General features: G+C 51.7%; 1 protein-coding gene across 1 annotated transcript in view; it reads left to right on the top strand.

Annotated features, from left to right (window-relative positions):
- UNC80 (unc-80 homolog, NALCN channel complex subunit) overlaps positions 1 to 22,604 on the top strand; it is a 2,774,722-nt gene that overhangs the window by 1,481,921 nt on the left and 1,270,197 nt on the right. The window lies entirely within an intron of this gene.

Below are 22,604 nucleotides of genomic sequence, written 5' to 3'. Positions count from 1 at the left end.
TCTTCCGGGCCCAGCGTCTCAGGTCCTCCCACCGTTTCCTGCAGTGGGTGCTCCACCTGCTATAGACCCCCAGGGTCCGCACATCCTTGGTGATGGCACGCCACAACCCCTTCTTCTGATGGGTACTGACCTGCAGAGGAAACACCGAACCTGAGAATCCAGCCTGTCACACATATGGCCCACAAAAGGCATTATTTCCTCATCAGGCACACACATGACCCATACCCCTGGATTCACGCTGCCACCAGCCATACCCCCCCACCTGACACACTGCCAGCACACACACACATCTCCATGCAGCCATGTTGCATGCAACGTACCCATTGTGCTCTCACCTGTTGGTCTGGAGGCCCATACAACTGCCCATACTGGGGTAGGACTCCGTCCACGAGGCACTTCAACTCTTCCGACGTGAAGGCTGAGGCCCTTTCCCCTGTCGCATGAGCCATGACAGGTTCCAGACACAGTTCACAGCAGCACACGCAGTGGAGATGTCGTCCTGTGGAAACTCAGGAATCAAGTGAAGTGGTAGAAAGGAAATGGCGGTCACGCTGATCATCATTGGTTCCCATTCTCCATAGCGGGCCATGCTAGCCAATGAGGAATTGCACGAAGGCGCAGACTGCCTCCCGCCATGGCGCGTACGTCAATGGAGCGAGGTCACTTCCACCAGTCCATGAATACAGGACAGGCAGGTGCCATTTTATAATACTGGTACACATGTACAGATTGATAAGTGCGTCATTGTAGTTGAATGTACTCACCTACACAGTTCCAGTGTCCAACATACATGCATGATCTGTGTTCACTGCTGTACTGTGTTCATGGTTCCTGTTGTCACTCTTCTCTTACATTTGGGTCCCTTAGGTACCAAGCACTGCAGAGGAATAGGAGGAGGCACACACCCATGTACAGACCCCTTATGGACTTGGCTACACTGGAGGACCGGCACATCATACTCACTAATCTTCTGGACAGGACCACATTCACAGAGCTGCGTGAACAATTGGAGCCAGATCTGCTACCTGCTATCCATAGCACCACAGCAATCCCCCCTCTTTTGCAGGTACTCTCTTTGCTCCATTTCCTGGAAACTGGCTCTTTCCAGGTAACGGTGGGCTTGGCTGCAGGGATGTCACATCCAGGGTTCACTATTGTGCTTGCAAGGGTTTTGGCAGCCTTGCTCAAACACAGGTGCAGCTACATCGCATTCTCCCAGGTAGATGATTTGCCCATTGTGAAGGCTGGATTCTATGCAGTGGGACATATACCACATGTTATTGGGGCCATCGACGGGACCCATATTGCCTTAATCCCCCCCAGGGCCAATGAACAAGTGTACAGGAATCAGAAGAGTTTCCACTCACTCAATGTCCAGATGGTGTGCCTTGCTGACCAGTACATCTCCCACGTCACTACCAAGTATCCAGGGTCAGTGCATGATGCCATTGTCCTGAGAAATAGCAGGGTCCCACAGTTGATGGCACAACTACAGAGGCACAGAGTATGGCTAATAGGTGAGCCTGAGTCCCAATCCAGTGTATGTAAGTGTATGCCTTCAGAAGTCATAGCCCATGCCATTGTGCTGGGCTAATGTGTGTCCCTTACTTCTTGCAGGTGATTCCGGCTACCCAAACCTGTCATGGCTCATGACCCCTTTTAGGAATCCGAGAACAGGGGCTGCAAATAAGTGCAATGATGCTCATGGGCATACCAGGAGGATTGTAGAAAGGACCTTCGGGCTCCTGAAGACTAGATTCAGGTGCCTCCATCTGACAGGTGGATCCCTATGCTACTCCCCTAAGAAGGTCTGCAGAATCATTGTTGTGTGTTGCATGTTGCACAATTTGGCCCTTAGACAGCATGTACCCTATCTGCAGGAGGAGGGGGTTGACAATGCAGCTGTGGCAGCAGTGGACACAGAGGAGGAAGAAGAGGAAAAGGATGTTAATAACAAGTCACATTTGCAGTACGTCCAATGACACTCAGGCAAGACTGTTGAACTAAACATTTCTACATTTTAGTGTTGTACTGTGTGACTGAAGCATAATGCAAGTCATTCCCTTTGCATCCCACCTGACTGTCATCTATGCCTTCCCTTATTGCAGATGTTGGTGTTGTTCTAACAGTGTACTGCTGTGATGTTTACAGACTGCTGAGACACATTTGTTGGATGGATAAACTTGTTACTGGACATTTACACAGGATAATGCAGTTCATTACAGTTCAATACATTGTACATTACCTGTAGATAAAGCACTATTACTCAAGTTGTGTCCAAGGGTGTTTATTGAAAAATGGTATACAATAGGGAGTGCAATAGAGTGGAGTGATGGTTGTGAATAGTCCAGTGTAGTGGGCCAGTCTTTTTGTATCACAGGTCCAGTGTCCAAGGGGCCATAGGAAGGGGAGCAATGGCAATTCAAAGTGGACAAAGTGACACAGTAGAACACAAGGGGGACATTCAGGAGGGCCACATTTCCTGGCAGTGGTCTTTGTCTTGGCTGTGTCGCAGGGAACGTTTGCGGGATGGTTCACCTTCTGCAGGGGAGGTGTGCTGGTGGCCGGTGGGTCTTGTGGCAGGGCCTCCTATCCATTAGCTGCAGCAGATGTGGAGGGGTGGTCATTAGACTGGCTAGTGGAAGGGGCCCGCTGGTGTGACATGTAGTCCCTCATGATGTTGGCCATGTCACCCAGCACCCCTGAATTTTTTTTTGATCTCCTGGTAATGTTCCTCCTGAAGCCGCTGGTTCTCCTGCATGATGTCTATCACCTGACCAATCTTATCCTGGGATTGTTGGTAAGCCCCCAGGACATTAGTGAATGACTCCTGTGCAGTCGGTCCCGTGGGCCTGTCCTCTCCCTGGCGCACAGCTGTCCTCCGACAGTCCCTGGCTCCCTGTGCCTGTGTCCCCTAAATGTGTCCCCTGAATGGTATGCCCACTGCCACTGACCCCAGGACCCTCATTGTCTTGCTGTGAGGTGTGGACTGGGGTCCCTGTACAGGTGCGCACACTGCTGATTGATGTGTCCTGGGGACAGAGGTCTGGGGATGTTGGGTGGCTGCTGTGGTGTGGGATACTGAGAGGGGAAGGTTCTGTGGTGGACTTGGTGTGGGCTGGGGTAGCCAACTGACCAGTGGTCCCTGATAGGCCGGGGAGTTCATCTAGATCCAGAACTCCATAGTTGCTGCTGTCAATGTCGGGGCATCTTCTGGTTTGGGACTGGGTAGCCGCAGTACCTCCTCGCCACTGAGATTGGCTGCGGCACCTGTTGGGATGTAAGTGGTGTATTATGCTACATGTCTGTGACATATTCTGCATCCCTAGCTTCCCCTATATTATTGCTGTTGCCCTGCCACCTTTTTTTGTGTATGGTGATGTATTGTGGGATTGCTCGTTCTCCATGCTGTGCATGCATTGGTGGTGGGTGTACATGGAGGGCTGGAAGGGATGTGTATGCAGTGAGTATGGCATGCTGGGCTTTGCATTTAGGTTTGTTAATTGTGGTGGTGCACTGTGTGGGATGGAGTGGGGTGATGGGTGTCAGGGTGAGGGGTGGTGTTGGCATGCAGAGATGGGGGGGTAGTAAATGTTGACTCACCAGTGTCCAGTCCTCCGGCATCTCCAGTGAGTCCCTCAGGATGCAGGATTGCCAAGACTTGCTCCTCCCATGCTGTCAGCTGTGGGAGAGGAGGGGGTCCACCGCCAGTCCTCTGGATAGCAAGCTGGTGCCTTGCTGCTATGGAACACACCTTCCCCCATAGGTCGTTCCACCTCTTCCTGATGTTGTCCCTTGTTCGTGGATGCTGTCCCACGGCGTTCACCCTGTCCACGATCCTCCGCCATAGCTCCATCTTCCTGGCAATGGATATCTGTGGATCTGTGCTCCAGACAGCTGTGGCTCTCCCCTGACTATTTCCTCAACCATGACCCGCAACTCCTCATCAGTGAAACAGGGGTGCCTTTGTGGGGACATGAGTGTTGTTTGGTGTGTGTGTTGTGCTGAGGGTGTTGAGTAATGTGGTGGGGTGTGTGGTGCGTGACGAGTAAATGGGTGGTTGTGGTGTATGTGTGAAGTTGTTTCTGTGATTTGCATGGCTAGCTGTTGTGGTCTTTTCGTGTTTGCAAAGGTTTGTGGGTGATGTGGGTGCGTGTTTTATAGTGCTGTTGGTGGGTGTATGTATTTGTGTCAGGTGTGGGTTTTTTATTCTGGCCAATGTTGTCTTGTTTTGTCTTTGTGTGGCCATATCCACCACGGCGGAGTTCATCGCCAATGGTTTACCGTTGTTGAATGTCCGCTGTGGTGATTGGTGGGTCATTATTTGGAGGGCATAATATTGGTGGGGTAGTAGTATGGGTGGTAGTACCGACAGTTTATTACGTTCAGTGGGTCTGGCGAATTTGTGGTTGTAGCTGTTTTCTGTCCGTTTTGTATGTATGTGTCATAATGTGGCAGACGGATGTCCGCCTCCGCGGCGGTATGCTGGCGGCAGTCAGCGCGGCGGTGTTCGGTATTTACCTCCAAGGTCATAACAGGGCCTATGTCTCACTTTGATATAGTATATACAGAGCCAGCTTCCTAAGTTCTGGTTTTCCCTAGTCTTGAAACTGGAATGAAACAGCCTGATTACGTAATCATGACATTACTACTCCACCAGACAGGGAATCCATGATCCTTTAGAAAGAGGAGCATGGCCTCTTGCATCCTGCTTGTAACCTATGCCCTTTGGCATATGCAGGACCTGAAGTTCCAGTGGGTGCAGGATCAGGGGAACCTCTCCAAAATGGTCCAGATCTCAGAGGGCACTGTGAAAGACCTGCAGTGGTGACTGACAAACTGCAATTGGGTCAGTGGTTTTCCCCTCTCCCTTCCCTAACAAGAGCTGACTGTGGTGGCAAAAGCCTCACTTCTGGGATGGGGCAGCCATCTCGTAGAGGTGGAGATCAGAGGTTTGGTGGAGTCCAGGCTCCACTTCAACCTGTTGGAGCTTCAGGTAAATCGCTTGGCATTGAAAGCCTTTTTTCCTTAGATTGAGCAAGGTTGGTGAAGGTGTTCATGGACAACACCACCACCATGTGGTACTGCAACAAACAGGGTGGAATAGATCATGGACCCTTTGTCAAGAGCCTTTGTGACTCTGGACATGGCTGGAACGCCAGGGCATTACCTTAGTGGTTCAAAACCTGGCGGGCTCTCTGGATACCAGTGTGAATGAACTTATCCAAGGATGCCTAGTGGATCACGTATAGTGACTCCGCAACGCCTCTATCAACAGTGGGAAGAGCCTTGGTGGTAGTCCAATAGACAACACTGCTGATCTTTTGCAGTCTCCCCCAAAATCTGGACACAGTCCGACAGAGTTACCTGATGGACTCATTGGGATTTGTGGTACCACCCCAGGGTATACATGTACCCTCTGTCATGCATCACCAGCAGGATGCAGGAGCTCAACAACCCCAGCAGCCTCAGGGTCATCCACACTGAGATTCAGGACAGAGGTTGAAACATTGGGATCATAGCCCAAATTTCATTGACTCTCTGTTCCAGGAGAAAGGCATGAAAATAACAAGTTACTTACCTTCGGTTATGCCTTAACTGTTACAGACTCTATCTAGCTGCAGATTTCTTACCATAGAAAGTTAGAATATTCCCCGGACATCAGACTGGATCTGGGAGTTTTTGAGCACGCCGGTAAGTGATGTAATTTGGCTCTTCGTCAGTGCTGTCTGTGTTGACATAATCTATACCTACATAGTCACCACTGTGGCACGCCTGCATCAGCTACGTTCACGACTTTCCAGTCCAGCAGCATGGAGCCATAATAAAAATTGACCACTGGTGTGAAATACTATGGCCCTATGAAGAATCTCCCTTACACAGCAATCAACTTGCAGGGCTGTGAGGATAGGAGGATCAGTAAGGAATCTGCAGATAGATAGAGTTTCTACCAGATATTCAGTAAGTGAAGGTAAGTAACTTGTTCATCTGTTAGAGACTTCTACCCACAGATTCCTTACCTTAGAATAGATACCCAAGCAATGCCTAAAAAGTCCTGCATCACCGAGTGGGCAAAGTGCTCGTCCCTACGGACTTGACTGTCCAGGTAGTAGTGCTTGGTAAATGTGCAGGGATGCCCACATTGTTGCCTGACTTATGTCCAGGACAGGGTCTTTGTAGGCTAATGCAGTTGTCTCAGCCTTAGCTCTGGTGGAATCAGCATGCAAACCCTCAGGGGGGTGCTTCTTGGCCAGTGAATATCAGCTCTTGATGCAGCGCACTATCCATCTTGAGATGGTCCGTTTCAGCACCGCCTTCCCTTTCTTAGCTCCTAGGTACCCCATGAAGAGTAGATTGTTCACCTAAAACTCTTTTGTGTGATCAAGATAGAACGACAACAGTCTTTTTGGGTCCAGACGGTTGAGTCTCTCATCCATTTTATAGAGGTGAGGCAGATCAAAAAAGGTAGGAATTGTGATGTTCTGGCCTACATGGAAGGGAGTCACAACCTTGGGAAGGAAGGAGGCATGTTCCTGAGGACCAGCTTGTATTGGTAGAAGGTGGTGTAGGTAGGTTGTGGCGAGGGTGACTGCAGTTTGCTCACCCTCCTGGCCCATGCTATGGCCACTAGAAAGGCAGTATTGATGGCTGATTTCCTAAGAGGGCAATTGTGCAGAGGCTCAAAGGTTGCCCACATCAAGAAGGTGTAAACGGGTGGCCGCGTGAAGGAAGATGGCGCACGCTTGATTCTGGTGCTCCGGAGGGGCCTGTAATTTATCCGCAGAAACGGAACTTAGCATTGGGGCGTCCCGCAATCACAGCACGGGGGAGCCCAAGAAGGCATAGGGAAACCGCGGAGCCTGCTCCGGACGCTGGCGGGCAGACGCCGAGGGAGTCGGAGACTCCGGTGCCGGCGGCCGGACCCGCCCTGAGAAGCCGGGGACTTGAGTGCAGGCACGCGACCTGCAGAGAACAAGCCTTCTACGCCAGAGGTGGCGTCGGCCGGCCGGAAACGGTGACGGAGAGCTGGGGAGCAGCTTCAGCACACTGCACGAGCCTGAGGTGAGCTGGGGGCGCGCCGATACCGGGGGCCCCCCGACCCAGCCTGGATTCGGCGCTGGTAACGAGTGGAGCCGGCGGACCCTGATTTAAGGGGAAGCCGGTGCCCACAACACAGACTGGAGCTGGGGGAGAGCGGAGGTGGGCACCTGGACATACTGGATCCTTCAGAAGCAGCATTGAAAGACTGGGTGAAGCGGCGGACACCCAGTTTCGGAACCCCTGCTCCCCTAACTTGGAAAAAAGGGTGGAGAGGACCATCAAAAAGTAGGCGAGCGACGGGGCTAGACTTCTGTCACAAGGAGGAAGATCAGGAGAGCCCCCCCACCAAAAAAAAAAAAAAAAAAAAGCAGTCAAGACCGCTGAATAAAGCTCAAAGAGGGGGAAGGAAGCGGGGCCCATTGGAGCCCCCAAAGAACAGCGACCAGAGTGGGGCCCCCAAACAAAGGCAAGAGGAGAAGAATCCACTGGCGCTGAGTGAGGGAGAACGCAGGAAAACTGGATCTCTGGTGAGCCCTGGTGAGCGGGAACGGCCGACCGGTGGGGAGAATCCAGGACTCCCCGAGAGCACGAGGGACCTCCTGAGTGTAAGAGACGGAAAGGGCGACCTCTCAGCAGTCCGTGAAGGCTCAGACCGGGGCACACAGCCCAATCCGGGTTGGACCAGGAGGGGAGGACCCGAATGGAGGAGTGACTGCAGCAATAGTCGCCCTGGTCCGCGCGGCGCACCCCCCCTCGACGCCTAATGTCACCCAAGAACCGCCACAAAAGTAAAGTCATGGACAGTACAACACCCGCTGAACGCAGTGGAAGGGAGCCACTGGACCCCGCATCCCAAGGTACAGGACACCTTAGACAAGATCTTGGGTGCAATAGAAGATACAAAGACTACGCTACAACGCGACATCAATCAGGTCGCAGTTGAAGTCGGCCTACTGAGGGCGGACCACCACAGACTGGTGGACAGAGTAAAGGAAACAGAGAACACTTTGGCCGAAATTGCACCGCAACAAAAAGACCTAAAAGCTGAGGTGACGTATCTCGCGGACAGGGTTGCACGCCTGGAGCAAAGAGCAGAGGATGCGGAAGGAAGAAGCCGTAGGAACAATGTGCGAGTGGTGGGATTGCCGGAGGGGGCTAAGGGTGCAAATATGATGAAATTCCTGGAGGAATGGTTGCGCACAGTCATGGCACCGGGCTGCCTGACCCCCTTCTACACTCTGGAACGAGCGCACCGGGTACCCTCGAGACCTCTGGCCCCGGGCCAGCCTCCTCGCGTGGTAATAGCACACTGTTACACTACAGAGACAGAGACATTCTCCTACAAAGAGCCAGAGAAGCGGGCCCCTTTAAAGTGGCGAATGGGGAGGTGGCACTGTTCCCGGACTTCACATTGGACGTCCAGACCAAGCGAGCCTCATTCCTGGCAGTTAAGAGGGCCTTAAGGGACGAGGGAATCCAATACTCGCTTCTCTTCCCGTCCAAACTGAAAGTGGCAATGGACGGTAAGACTACATTCTTCCAGACCCCCGAAGAAGCGTGGGAATGGCTGGAGGCTCGTGGGACCCAGGTGGGACGACACGTGAGTGGGGGTCCGAGGGGGGGGTGGAGCCCGTCGGGGCTCGGGAAGACGGCGAAACGGGAACCGACCCCGCTTGGCGCCAACCCAGTCGCAGAAGGAGATGGGGAAAAAGGCAGCTCTAGAGGCAGCTGCCTCCATGAGCAGAGAGGAGTCACCCTGGAGGGCTCGGGTGGAGAGTCAGACGACACGGCTGTGTCTTCCGCAGAGGGATCGGGCTGCTCGGTGATGGCCCCGAGGGTGACCCCGCAGACGGCGGACGAACTTTGATACCGGAGTACACAACGGGACGTGATTATGAGGCCCCTCTGGGCATGGCCCCCCCCACCAGAATCTCATCCATTCCGACAGACTGGCGAGAACTAGAGTTACATTTTTGAATGAGTTGCACGGTTGCACAATCTTTTGGGCAGCCCTCCGTTTGAAAGGCGCCCTGGGGAAGGGGAGTTGGGTTACATATTTGTTTGGTTTGATGGCGCATTGTGGGATGTGGCTTGTCTGGGCTAGACATCTAGTCATCCAGGGGATGCCGACCACTGGGGCGGGCCGGGAAGGCTATGGTGCGACTGTCTCTCCGACGTGGCAGAGTATAACCTACTAACATGGAATGTGCGGGGGTGGGAACGCCAAACAAGAGACATAAAATACTGTCCTACCTAAAGAGAAGGGGTATTCAAGTGGCGCTGCTACAAGAGACCCACTTGGCAAAAGGGGAAGTGGAAAAGCTAAGGCGCAGATGGAGAGGACAGGTGTTCGCCACGGAATACTCGGCGTTTGCCAGAGGGGTGCTGATCTGGGTACGTGCTGGGGTCCCCTTTGAAGTAGAATCCACCAACATTGATCACGAGGGCAGGTTTGTGGTTTTAGAAGGAAGATTACATGGAATACTGATTGTCCTGAGTTGCATATACGCCCCTAATCAGGATCAGGTCCCTTTCATGACACGGTTATCAGGCCAACTCACGCGTGAGTGAGTGGGAGGTCTCTTGATTGGTGGGGATTTCAATAGTGTACTGGATATGGACCTGGACCGCTCTACCCCACCACTACCCGGAGCAATGACATGTAAAGTAGCCCAAAAACTAAGGGAATGGCTAGACACATGGGGACTATTAGACATATGGCGTGAACAGCACCCTGTTGAAAAAGATTATTCATACTATTCAGGACTCCACCGAGTACACACCAGAATAGACAGAGTGGTCTGCACAGCAATGCTAATGCAAGGAATGGTCCTCTCTGAGTATTTGGGACGTACGCTGTCTGATCACAACCCCCTACTATTGACCTGGAGAATGAAGGAGGATAGGCCCCCCAACCCGATGTGGAGACTGGCTCCTGGAACCCTAGAAGACCAGACATATAGGGATGAACTCCGCCTTAACCTAGCTGACCATATTAAAATTAATAAAGGATCCACTGATTCTAGATCCATGGAGTGGGAGACTCTTAAAGTAACAACCAGGGGGTACTGTATGGGGCAGACAACTGGGGTGAGACGTACACTTGAACGGGAATTGACCAGATTAGAGAAGGAAATGCATGAAGGGGAACGGAGACAGGGAATAGACGGACAGGAGAAGGAGAAGTATGCCCAGGCAAGGAGAGCCCACTCCCAGGCTGAAGAACAACTCTGGTGCCACAATATGCAAATATACCTGGCCTCACTACACTCAGAGGAGGGTAGATCAGGCAGAATGCTGACATGGCTGGCAAGGCCGGGAAGGGAAGGTGAGTCTATCACAAGGGTGATAGCCATGGACGGAGAGAGAAGACATAGCCCGGGCGTTATAAATGACGCCTTCAAAGAATACTATACTCACTTATATAGGAAACCCGGTGAACTGAATGATCCCGCCCTTGATATATTTTTACAACGACTCCCCTTGCCAACGCTGACAAATGAGGAACGGGAGGGACTGGGAGCCTCGGTGACAGTGGAGGAGGTGTGTGATGCTATATCCCAACTAGCACCCGGGAAGACCCCAGGGACGGACGGCCTGCCCATGGACTTTTACAAGAAGTATGGTACCTTATTGGCCCCCCGACTGGTGGAAATGTACTCTGAAGCGTTGAGCCGAGGCGAGTTGCCGGCCACGTAGAGGGAAGCACTGGTGGTCCCCCTACCCAAAACCAAATCTAAAGAGGCGTCGGTTGCTGACTTTCGCCCCTTGTCAATGCTGAACAACGAATTTAAAATACTCAGCAAAGTCATGGCCAACCAGTTGCTCGATTATTTACCCACGCTGATACATGAGGACCAGAACAGGTTTGTCCCGAACCGAAGCACATCCCTTAATCTAAGGCGCCTCTTCGCTATCTTACATATGCCCAGGGAAGTGAAACCTGCGGCGGGTGTGTTACTTGCCGTAGATTTCGAAAAGGCTTTCGACTCTGTCAGGTGGGATTACCTGAGAGCAGTGATGAGGCGAATGGGGTTGGGGGAGGGTTTGGTAAAATGGGTGGACCTGCTATATGCATCCTCTCTGGCTAGGGTAAGGACAGGCAAGACGGTATCAGACACCTACCCAATACAGAGGGGTACCAGACAGGGATGTCCACTGTCGCCTCTACTATTCGCCCTGGCCATCGAGCCGCTGGCGGCCCAGTTGCGAGGAGATGGTACGGGTAAAGGGATACAATGGGGACAGTTAGAGCATATAGTTTCCCTTTATGCAGATGATATACTTATCTACCTCAAGAACGGAGAGACGGGACTCCCTTGGGCTCTGGGGGCTTTGGAGCACTTCGGGACCCTGTCGGGGCTGTGCCTCAATAGAGGCAAAACATATGTCTTCCCCATATTGACGAACTGTGATCGCCCCATTTCGTGCCCGAAGGATGCGGGTTGGGCACCGAGGACCTTTAAGTACCTGGGCATACAAGTGTTTCATGAGATGGGTGACCTACGTGACGGCAATCTTGGAAGGGCGCTCCGATCCCTACGTGCCTCTGTGAGATTCTGGCGTTCCCTGAGGCTAACCATAATGGCCAGAGTTTCATTGACTATAATGATAATACTGCCCCGCCTACTCTATTACTTTGCTAACTTGCCACTGCTGATCCCGACGACGTGGTTCCGCGAACTCAACACACTGATCAGGGAACTTATATGGGACGATGGTCGCAGGCGCACGGCACTCTCGACACTCTGTAGGCCAACGCACTCGGGGGTCTGGGAGTCCCAGACTTTGAATTCTATTACTTAGCATCCCAATTACAATGGATTGCAGGATGGCTGAGTGGTAGGGGACAACTGGATAGATACACCGCGCATGGAGAGGTTGGAATAGAGAGGATTACTGCTCATATGATAAGCATGAAAAGGACCAAACAAACAGACAGTCTGATGACGAGAGTAGCAGCAGCGTGCTGGAAGAGAAGTGCGAGAAGAGTAGGGGTAGAACAGCCATACCACCCGGCGCTACCGCTTTCGGTGCTGAGGGAAGACACAGATGAGAGGAGCCTGGTGGGCTTGGGGCTGGGACCCTGGAAGAGGGCAGGCGTGGTGACAGTTGGTGAGCTGTTCAGAGAGGGGGTGCTGAGGTCCTTCACGGAACTAACAGAAGCGGGAGTCCCAAGGGGACAGTTCCTCCAACATCGGAAACTAATACACACACTTAGAGAACACTGGGGGACGATTAATGCAGAACCTCCCACACATAGAGTGTTACATCTACTATTGGTACCTGGGGGGGAATCCCACGTAATTGCTAAAATTTATAGGGCCCAAAATGAGGAAGCACTGGATGCACTGCAGCCCCAGAGAGAGAGAGATGGGAAAGGACGGTGAGCAGGGAATTAACGGACACGGAATGGGGCAGGGCACTAGCATACCCCCGGACGGTCTCTCGAAACACCCGGCTGAGGTACATACAGTACAATTATATTCATAGAACATACCTCACCCCACACCGACTGACACTAATTTACGGTGGAACCCCAAAGGCATGCCCCAGATGTGAGGACGTAAGCGCAGACTTTGACCACATGGTGTGGAAATGCCCAGAACTCCAGCCAGGTTGGGTTGCGGCGCTAGCGGACCTAACACGAGGATTGGAGGTAGAGCTGACCCTTTCCCCAGCTATATGCTTACTGGGTTTGAAATTGGGTATCCCACTCGGGAGGGTGAAGGGGCGCTTTCTAGACCTTGCACTGGCTCTTTATAGGAGACGGATCACGTTGGGCTGGGAGTCCCCCAGGCACCCAACAACGGGTGAGTGGAGGCGCGATGTGACGAAATGGGCTAGAGCCGAACTGCAAGTGCTAAGGAGCGAGGAGGCGAGGGGCCTGCGCCAAACACCTATGGCTCAGGCGTGGGAAGAAATACTATTAGAATGGGACAATTGTACAAGGGAAGGGGGGGGGATAGGGGAAGGGCCAGAATAACTATTGATATGGGGCACGAAGCAACAGGGCGGGTTGGAGGTAACACTAGTGGTGGAAGGGTCTGGGGGGAAGGCCGGGGACCACGCGGGATGGAAAATCGAAGGAGACAGGATGGCATAACACCGCGCAATAGGGAGTAGACAGACTCGTCCCAAGGCACAGTTATCCAGGACTGAGTGAGTAGAGACGAGGAATTTGGGGAGGCACCGGCCCGACCTCCATGGAAAAAGAAAAGAACTTATCCCAGCAATGGAGGTCACCGTCTCACAATAGCGCCATCACGTTAAAATAATAGGGTTTATTAGTTAAAACTGTTATGTAGACACAAGAGCCATGGAACACCTTCACTTCCTGGTCCACTCCAACCTCGACTCCTCCATCTGCGGCACCCTGGTGTACAGGCCACCCGGCCCCCGTCCAGCTTTCATAGACAACATCGTAGACATCTCTACCCCCAGGCCCTGGTGTCAGTTGACTACCTCCTCCTCGGTGACCTGAATTTCCACCTCGAGGACCGCACCGACCCAATCACCACAGCTCTACTCGACAACCTTGCCACCCTCAGCCTCAGACAGCTGGTCTCAGCACCCACACACATCGCAGGACACACACTGGACCCTATCTTCACCTCAAGCAACTAGATCACCATCAAGAACATCTCCACCCCAGACTGGACCGATCACCGCTGCATATGCTTCACAATCACCGCACCCAGCAGCCACACCCGCACCTCGAGGACCCCCCACAGAAAATGGAATGAAATCTCCAACGAACAACTCACCTCATCGCTCGCCAAATCCCTCCCTCCTTCCTCCGACGATGCCAACACAGCAGTGCGCAATCTCAACGCATGGATCATCGAATGCACTGACACTGATACTGGCCAAATGCGTACCTAAGAAAGCCAGCTGGTTCACCAACGAACTCCAAGAATCAAATTGCTTGGAGCAACAGCCAAACCAGCGAAGACCTTGCTTTATTCCGAGCCGCAACCGCCGCCCACCAACGAAAAATAAAAAACGCAAGGAAGGACGCATTCCGGGAACGCATCAACTCCTCCACACACAACTCTCAGGAACTCTTCTCAGTCATCAATGAGTTCACAGATCCCACCCCAAGCCACCAGCATCCCACAGTCACAGGGTCTCTGCGACAAACTCGCCTCCTTTTTCCACCACAAGATCCAGAACATCTACAACAGCTTCCTCCCAGAAAATCCTGCCACCGGAACCTGTGACCGACTGTAGGAAAGTAACACATTGCCTGGCATGTTACCCCCATTTTTCACATGTATGTAAGTTTATTTTTGCCTGTCTCAATGGGATCCTGCTAGCCAGGACCCCAGTGCTCAAGGTTTTTGGCCTGAATGTGTGTATCTGTGTAGTGACTAACTGTGTCACTGAGGCTCTGCTAACCAGAACCTCAGTGCTTATGCTCTCTCTGCCTTTAAAATTGTCACTATAGGCTAGTGACAATTTTCACCAATGCTAATTGCCACACTAGAACACCCTTATAATTCCCTAGTATATGGTAACTGGGTACCCAGGGTATTGGGGTTCCAGGAGATCCCTATGGGCTGCAGCATTTCTTTTGCCACTCATAGGGAGCTCAGACAAATCTTACACAGGACTGCCACTGCAGCCTGAGTAAAATAACGCGCACGTTATTTCACAGCCATTTTACACTGCACTTAAGTAACTTATAAGTCACCTATATGTTTAACCCTCACTTGGTGAAGGTTAGGTGCAAAGTTACTAAGTGTGAGGGCACCCTTGCACTAGTTAAGGTCCCCCCACATAGTTCAGGGCAATTTCCCTGGACTTTGTGAGTGCGGGGACACCATTAAACATCTGCACTACATATAGGTCAATAACTATATGTAGCTTCACAATGGTAACTCCAAATATGGCCATGTAACATGTCTACGATCATGGAATTGTCCCCCCATGCCAAATCTGGTATTGGGGTGCCAGTCCCATGCATCCCTGGGGCTCCACCATGGACCCCAGGTCCTGCCACACCAGCTCCCTTGGGTTTTTTCATTGCAGCTACCGCTGCGGCCAACCCACAGACAGGGTTCTGCCCTCCTGGAGTCTGGGCAGCTCAGTCCCAGGAAGGCAGAACAAAGAATTTCCTCTGAGAGAGGGTGTTACACCGTCTCCCTTTGGAAATAGGTGTTAAGGGCTGGGGAGGAGTAGCCTCCCCCAGCCTCTGGAAATGCTTTGAAGGGCACAAATGGTGCCCTCTTTGCATAAGCCAGTCTACACCAGTTCAGGGAACCCCCAGTCCCTACTCTGGGGCGAAACTGGACAAAGGTAAGGGGAGTGACCACTCTCCTGTCCATCACCACCCCAGGGGTGGTGCCCTGAGCTCCTCCAGTGTGTCCCAGACCTCTGCCATCTTGAATCCAGAGGTGTGAGGGCACAGTGGAGGCCTCTGAGTGGCCAGTGCCAGCAGGTGACGTCAGAGACCCCTCCTGATAGGTGCTTATCTGACTAGGTGGCCAATCCTCCTCTGAGGGCTATTTAGGGTCTCTCCTGTGGGTTTTTCCTCAGATAACTACGTACAAGAATTCACCAGAGTTCCTCTGCATCTCCCTCTTCGACTTCTTCCAAGGATCAACCTCTGACTGCTCCAGGACTCCTGCAAAACTGCAACAAAGTAGCAAGAAGACTACCAGCGACATTGTCGCACCTAATCCTGCCGGCTTTCTCGACTGTTTTCTGGTGGTGCATGCTCTGGGGGCTGTCTGCCTTCACCCTGCACTGGAAGCCAAGAAGAAATCTCCCGTGGGTCAACGGAAACTTCGCCCTGCTCCAGCAGGCACCAAACTTCAGTGTCACTGTTACTCTGGGACCCCTCTCATCCTGACGAGCGTGGCCCCTGGAACACAGGTGGTGGACCCAAGTGACCCAGACTGTCCAGTGGTCCAACTGTCCAAATTTGGAGGTGGTAAGTTCTTGCCTCCCCTATCCAGACAGTAATCCTGTGTACTGCATGAACTGCAGCTGCTAGGGCTTCTGTGCACGTTTGCAAGGAATCCTTCCTGCACAGCTTAGCCCAGGTCCCCAGCACTCTGTCCTGCATTGCTCAACATGCTGAGTTGACCACCGGCTTCGTGGGACCCTCTTTTGTAGTGTTGAGACAACCGCCGTGCTCAGTTTTCTTGAACCCGTGTTCAAGTACTTCTGCGGGTTCTGCCTTCTTCTGCGTGGGCTGTCTGTGTTGCTGAGGGCCCCCTCTGTCTCCTCTTCCAAGTGACGACCTCCTGGTCCTTCCTGGGCCTCGGCAGCACCCTTTTTCTTCAACCGCGACCTTTGCAGCTAGCAAGGCTTGTTTGTGGTCTTTCTCCAAAGAAGCAGCTCTTCATCCTCCAGCACTCCATGGGACATCTTCGGCACAAAGGAGAAGTTCCTGGCACCTTTCGTTGTATCCGGGGGCAGCCATTTTGCACCTTCATCGGGGGTTTAGTGGGCTCCTGCCCCCCTGGACATTTTAGTGACTCTTGGACTTGGCCCCCTTCCTTTACAGGTCCTCAGGTCCAGGAATCCGTCTTCAGTGCTTTGCAGTCTGTTGTGGTCTTTGCAGAATCTCCTATCACGAGTTTAGTGTGTTTCTGGGAAAGTAGTGTCACTTTACTCTTACTTTTCAGGGTCTTGGGGTGTGGTATCTTATACATCCTTAGTGTTTTCTTACACTCCCAGCAACCCTCTACACACTACACTAGGCCAGGGGTCCCTAAGTGGTTCGTATTCCACTTTCTTAGAATATGGTTTGTGTTACCCCTAGGCATATTGCATCCTATTGTATTCTACAGTGTTTGCACTATTTTTCTAACTGTTTACTTACCTGATTTTGGTTTGTGGGTATATTTTGTGTATTTTACTTACCTCCTAAGGGAGTATATCCTCTGAGATATTTTTGGCACATTGTCACTAAAATAAAGTACCTCTGTTTTTAGAACTCTGATTATTGTGATTCTTATGACATAGTGCTATATGATATATTTGGTACAGTAGGAGCTTTGCATGTCTCCTAGTTCAGCCTAAGCTGCTCTGCTATAGCTTCCTCTATCAGCCTAAGCTGCTAGAACACTACTAATCTACTAATAAGGGAAAACTGGATCTGGCACAAGGTTTAAGTACCATCAGGTACCCACTATAAGCCTGGACAGCCTCCTATACTGACCCACCCCCCCAGAACCCACCCAGACCATCCACAGCTGGTCCACGCTCACCACAGAGGAAACAGTCAACATCATGAACAGCACCCACTCCAGAGCCCCTTCGGACCCTTGCCTGCACCACATATACATCAGAGCCAGCGCATCCGAGCTCCGTAACACAATCAACTGCTCCATCAACATGGGCACCTTACCGGAGGACTGGAAAATGACAAAATATGCCCCCTCCTGAAGAAACCTTCGGCCGACCCATCAGAACTAAAGAATTTCCAGCCCATGTCGCTGCTACCCTACCCCGCCAAAGTACTGGAGAAAGCAATCAATGGACAGCTATGGAATTTCATGGAGGCCAGCAACTCCCTGGACAGCTCCCAGTCCGGCTTACGCAGCAACCACAGCACGGGGACAGCCCTCCTGGAAGCCACTGACGACATCAGATTACTCCTAGACCACGGCCACACCGCAGTGCTCCTACTCTACATCTCAGCAGCATTCGACACTGTCTCCCACATCACTCTGCTCACCAGGCTCCACGACATAGGACTCCGCAGAAGAGCCCTGAAATGGATCCGCTCCTTCCTCTCCAGGAGGACGCAGAGGATCAGACTCCCGCCCTACACTTCCAGACCCACAGGAGTCAACAGCAGAGTCCCCCAAGGATCCTTACTGAGTCCCACACTGTTCAACGTATACATGGCCCCACTTGCTGCCATCGCCAGAAGCCTCAGTATGAACATCGTGTCATATGCTGATAACACACAACTCATCATTTCCCTCACTAAAGACCCGGACACAGCCAAAAGGAACTTCCACTCAGGAATGGAAGCTTTCGCCACTTGGATGAGAGAAAGCTGCCTCAAGCTCAACTCAGACAAGACTGTGCTCATCATCTTCAGAAAAGCCACCTCAGCTTGACACGACTCCGGGTGGCCCACATCCCTCAGCGCCCCCCACTGCACCGACTGAGCACACCCGCAACTTAGTAATCATCCTCGACTCCTCCCTATCCATGACCCACCAGGTAAACTCTGGCACACACTCCGCAAACTTCAGAAGATGTTCAGATGGATCCCAGCAGACTGTCGCTAGTCATTAGCGAGCTCAACTATGGCAACGCCCTCTATGCTGGCACCTCAACTAGGAACATCAAAAAACGTCAACTCATCCAGAACACTGCCGTCAGACTCATTGCCGGATCTCCCTCGCAGAGAACACATCTCCCAACACCTGAGAACCCTCCACTGGCTACCTGTCGAGAAGCAAATCACCTTCTCACCCACACATACAAGGCCATACACAACGCAGGACCAGCCTACCTGAACCACCGCATCTCCTTCCACACCCCGCAGATCCCTTTGCTCCACTCAGATGGCCTTGGCCACCGCCCCTCGCATCCGCAAAACCACCGACGGAGGACGATCTTTCACCTACACTGCAGCAAACAGCTGGAACAATCTTCCCCTGCACCTCAAAAAAAGCCTGTCGCTGACCATCTTCAGGAAGAACCTGAAGATGTGGCTCTTTTCGGATGAGGCCCCTTCCCTCCCCCCAGCGCCTTGAGACCCTCACAGGTGAGTAGCCTCGCTTTACAAATATTGATTGATTGATTGAGAGGTGGAGATCAGAAGACTCTGGCAGAGACTCATTTCCACATCATGTGGAGAGTGATTCGCTTGGCCCTGAAACGTTCCTGCCTGCTATCTGTAAAGAAATATGTCTTTTTTATGGCCAACCCCAAGATTTTTGACTGATGCTGCTGGTTTTTCGACTCTGAGAGTGCACTGAGACCTGCTAACCAGACCTCAGTGCCTTGACCCTAAATTTTATGTCTAAGTCGCTCTACTCATTTGGAAATGGCTAACTTACCTGTAATTTCCTAGTATATAATACCCTGGTATGCAGGGCGTGTAAGTTATAGAAGGACCCCATGGGGTTGTGCCACCATGGAGGTCTCCCAAGTGAAACGAGTCTCCCAATCTGCCACTTGAGACTGGCAGAGCAGTTGTGTACTGCTAGCCCTGACTTTGCCATAGAGAGTAATGTTAAAGTCACCACATCCCTAGAACATCTGTGTAAGTCCCCCCTCTGGAAGGCAAGGGTGCAACATATAACACAGACAGGACATTACATGTCCTGACAGCACATAGGTGAAAACACTGTTTTTACTGTGGAAAGGCATGGTCACCCAGTTGAAGTGTACAGGATTACATGCTGACCCGTCAGCTGTGCTAATTCCTGAAAGGGTCTGACCAAAGTGGGTACTCCAAGGTATCAAACAACTTGTTACGTTAAGACCGACTCAAGTCGAAAATAATATAACTTGTTCTGGTGTGCAGCTTTGACAAAGATGCCACTTTGTTGCCTTTAAAACACCCAGCCTTTCCGGGCACACATGGGGCCTGTTCCATGAGACAGCTTTGTGCCCTCCTGGAGAAAAGTGCCAGCGACTCTCAGGAAGGAGAACAATGAGAAATTGGAGGCCAGGGTGGTGTTATCTCCCTCCTGCAGGAAGCCACTTAGGTGTTAAACCCAAAAGGCAGGCTTCAAAGGGAAGCCGCCTTTGAAGTGTAGATGTTTCACACTAGGAAGAGGGCCGCTCCATTGTTTAGGCATACAACCTGACGTGGAGCTAGAGGGCAAACCAGATGCCAAACCAATTTCCCAGGGGCATGTGGCGCTGAGGTAGCCACACTCTAGGGTGGACTAGGGAGGTCTGAACACCAATAGAGGGATCTCGCTATCTTGGGAGTGGGTGGAATGATGCATCCTGGGATAGCTAGATGCCACACTCCACAGGAAATGGTCACCAGATGGCAGCGAACCTGGTAACCCATTGTCTACCGACCGCATCCTACACTGAGGGCATTGTTTTGCATAAGAGGGGCATCCCAACCCCCAGACCTCAGATCTCGACTAACTTGGAAGAAGGATCAAGGAAGGACTGTCCTACTGCACCGAGGAACCAGCAAAGGGAGGCTGCACCTGCTGCACCTAGTAGCTAGCGAAGAGAGGGACTGTCCCTACCATGTCCTGCTCAAGAGCTCAGTCAAGCCAAGAGACTCCAAGGGCCAGCTGACTGGCTTCCTGTTCACAGCACAGGGACACAACAACTGAAGAAGCCTGCTGGGGAAGTTGGCAGCTTAAAGTATTCAAGTCACCACCACTGCCGCCGTACAGCACCAGGCATCAAGGCCTGACACAGAGAGTTGCACCTGAGTTTTCTGAACCTCAGAATGCTGTCTGAGAGTTGCTGCGACCGCTCAGAAGGCAAGTTATCAACCCAGGAAGGACTGGCCTGGGACTTCCTTAACTGGCGACTGGTAGTCCAGTGGCATCTGGATTTTGGCCAGACCAGAGAAAACTTCATGGGACGTCTAGCCTGCAACCTGGACCCCCTCACCATCTTTGTGGACTAAGGAAACCCTGCAGGAAGACCCCCGTCGACAGCCTGTGTGGAACTGCTTGAAGACTGGTTCTTCTGTGGAGGTAAATGGACCTTGTTGGTCTCTCTGACTAGCTCCCTGCCGGAATTCTTCACTACGAGTGCTTCTACCTGACTGCATTGAGACATACTCTTGTTTTCTTTGGAAACGTTTCTAAGTGTCCAGTTATTTGAATTTGCTATGGCTTGTTTGAGTTTGAGAGAGATTTCTTTGGTTTATTAATTTTTGTAAGATCTATATCTCTGAAACCCTCTGGTTGATCTTTTTTGTTCTAATGCTCGAAAGTCTAATGAAAATGCAGTCTATTTTTATAAATTGGTGTTGGATTTCTTGCTTGTTGTGTCAGTTTCTTCTTCAGTTGTTTTGGTGCTGTTTAAATGCTTTAATTGTTCCTATGTGTAAGCCATGCTACTCAATGCCACAGCTACCTAAGTTTGAGCTGAGGGTTTTACAGACAAAGCATACTGGACATAATGGGGTGATAAGTGTGTTACACAATGAGGTCACACAACCAGACCATGTAATGCACCCCATTTCCCACACTATCAAAGGACATCTAGTGCAGGTGCTCACAGAAAACACCACGGCCATAAGGTACTGCAACAAGCAGGGCTAAATAGGGTCTTGAACCCTGTCTTAGAGAGCCTTACTCCTCTTAAAATGGCTGAACTGCCAAGGGATTACCATGGTGGTGAACCATCTGGCGGATCTTTAAACACCAGGGCAGATAAACTCTTTCACATGCGCCTAGTGGATCATTAATGGTAATTACACCTGGCGGTGGTACAGGCCATCTCCAAGCAATAGGAGAAACCATTTCTCAATCTTTTCGTTGCCGCCAAGAGCACACAATGTCAGCACTTCTGCACTCAGAAGTTTCTAAAGCAACTCTTGCTTTGAGACTCATTCCATCTAATGTGGAGTTCAGTATTCCTGAATGTCTTCCCCCCACTGCCTCTTCTGTCAAGAGTTCTGTAGAAAACCAGGAACGACCGGGCCCAAGTCATCTTAGTGACACCGGATTGGACTAAGAGTGTGTATTCCTTGGAACTCGTGGGCACAATCATCTGTCCTACAATCAAGTTGCCTCTTCAGCAAGATCTTCTGTCGCAGCTGCAGGGCAGGCTTCTGCACTCATGCATGTACACTTAGCATATTCATGCTTGGAGATTGAGCTGTGACAGTTGACCTTCGATCTGCACCCTTAGGTCGTTGATGTCATCTTGGTGGTGATTTGACCCTCCACTAAATATGTGAACGCCGGCTGAATGGGACAAATTTACAAATTGATAGAGTACCTAGCGAATTGACTTTTACAGACAAAGTTGTCTGAATTTTTGCTGTTTGTTTTGAGCACCTGTAAAGGCAACTTATCCACCCTTTAAGTCTTTTTAAAGATGCAGAATCCGCCTTTGTTATTTAAATAACCAGTTGTGATGAGGTTTTTGCAAAGTTTGCAACACTTGTTCCCACCAAACGCCTTTGTGATGCCTCAGTGGGAGTTTAACCGCTTCTGTGCCCAGGACGAGCTGGTCTGCCCTCAGCACCGGTTGCCCGGTGCCGAGGACGAAACCAGCTTGTCCTGCTGTGGGCCCCCGGGGGGAGCGCTAACGCTCCCCCGCAGGCCGAGCACCCCCCTCCCCTGGGCAGAGATGGAAGGGGAATTGCTTCCCCTTCCACCCCTGCCATGACCCCCCATTGCATCTGATGACGACATCAGAGGCCTTCCCTCCGGCGCTGGAAGCTCAGCTTCCAGCGCCCGATCGAAGGAGAAATGCAAAAGCATTTCTCCTCCGATCACGTGGAGGGGGCAGAGAGGCATGAAAGGAAAGGAAAGGCCTTTTCTCTCCATTCATGTCTCTCTGAGCATTTCTGCTGCCCGATCTCATTCTTTTGGTTTCTTATTTCCAATAAGGGGAGCGGCCCCTTGGGCAAGGGCTGCTCCTCGGGG

Source organism: Pleurodeles waltl, chromosome 3_1, assembly GCF_031143425.1.
Source record: "Pleurodeles waltl isolate 20211129_DDA chromosome 3_1, aPleWal1.hap1.20221129, whole genome shotgun sequence".
NCBI lineage: Eukaryota > Metazoa > Chordata > Amphibia > Caudata > Salamandridae > Pleurodeles > Pleurodeles waltl.
Note: the sequence above shows the minus strand (reverse complement) of the source record. Positions and strands in the feature narration are given on the sequence as shown.